The following is a 1,576-nucleotide window of genomic DNA, read 5'->3' as shown; positions in this document are numbered from 1 at the left end:
ACAATGAAGGGGAACCAGGAAGACGACATAGAAATAGAGGAAATCAGGGAAAAATTCATTAGTTGCACTGGACATTGACCAAAATGAACTAAGCAAGTTAATGGCAGGGATAGAAGGGAGGGAACATGTGGGAAAAGGGAACAGCTGATGTTATGCAAAACAAAAGAAATGTACATACCAACCAATGTGGAAGAAATAACAGTATCGCAAAGCTCATGGAACTCATAAATGTTATACACTGTGATAGACAATTTTCTCCAGAAATGTTAGAATGTGTTTGTGATTTTTACTGAGTGTCACTATCCCACAATACTGTGAAATTAGGGAAATTATGTAACCACTTAATTACAATAAAAAAGCAAAAACTCTCCAGAAATCATTATAGATATACAACTAACCCTTGAATACATTTTGACATCAAAGTAAGGCAATTGACTTGGAAGACTTCCATGGAATCCATGAATTGTTGCAGTAAGCTATTGTTGTTAGTTGGATTGTGAAAATATTTTGTATGGAAACAGAATGAAATGGCATTTTTGAAATTTAAGGAACTTAACCGAACCATTATGACTTAGGAGAGCAATTTGTACAGCCTTCCAAAACTTCAAAGAGGTAGTGATACATACTTATCCTTTTGGCAATATCAAATACAGTTTCTTCCAAGTTGTTCTTCAGACCTGATTTGACATAGTGGTTCAACAGAAGCAGATCCAACATGTCTTTGCTAACTCTATTACCATCAGCAAGATGCAAGGGGGCCATTGGTATCTCCATCATGATGAAGTAAGAAAAAAGCCACTCTATTATTATTCCACATATAAGCACTGCACAGGGTTGTCCAGCCATCTACAGTTATTGCATGAATATGTGCCGCTTCAGCCACCAACTCATAGACAGTGTCTAAGTGTCCACTGTAGGCTTCTTGATGAATATGGGTATACTCATCGTCATCCCTAGTATTCACATGAGTGGCCTTTATGGAAAGTAGTCTCTGCACTGTAATAACCTGATTATTTTCAGCAGCCAAAAGAAGAAAGTTGCCTGGATCTTTCTCCATTTTTTCTTGCAATTGATACCATTCCTCACTTTTTCATCATGTTCCTCGTCTTCATCAGAATTGCCTAACCAGAGACTTTGAGTGACAGTGGGAATGAGGTGTCCAAGTATTTCCCTAATAGTTCAAGTTAGTTGAACTGTTCAGAAAAATCCGGTGAATTTTCTGCATCTGTTTTTTCACCATGATTTATTTTCCCTTTTTATATTTTTACTATTCGAAATTATTCTAACTGGAGAGTAGGGAATTGATGGAAGCACAGGATAGATTTTCCTCCGTATTCAAAGATACAGACTGAAAATAAGGACCAGTGGTGTCTTCATGTGCAGCTTATTCTAGGAATAATGCCTTCTATATAAATGATTTGGGAAATGGCAGAGCAGAAAGTAAAATGATGCAACCAAAAATATAAAAGCAAAATAAATTATGATAATTATAGAGCAATCCTATTATTTATGAGATACATTAAAGGGAGAGGAAGAGAGACAGATGTGCAATGTCCTAGATAGACACAAATGCATG

At 36.3% G+C, this 1,576-nt stretch overlaps 1 pseudogene; it reads right to left on the bottom strand.

Annotated features, from left to right (window-relative positions):
- Nucleotides 1–564: 564 nt before the first annotated feature.
- On the bottom strand, nucleotides 565–1,229 carry LOC138815523 (ankyrin repeat domain-containing protein 49 pseudogene; annotated as a pseudogene).
- Between the last annotated feature and the right edge of the window lie 347 nt (nucleotides 1,230–1,576).

The sequence above is a fragment of the Dipodomys merriami genome, unplaced genomic scaffold, assembly GCF_024711535.1.
Source record: "Dipodomys merriami isolate MVZ:Mamm:240054 unplaced genomic scaffold, mDipMer1.0.p SCAF_646, whole genome shotgun sequence".
Taxonomy (NCBI): domain Eukaryota; kingdom Metazoa; phylum Chordata; class Mammalia; order Rodentia; family Heteromyidae; genus Dipodomys; species Dipodomys merriami.
Note: the sequence above shows the minus strand (reverse complement) of the source record. Positions and strands in the feature narration are given on the sequence as shown.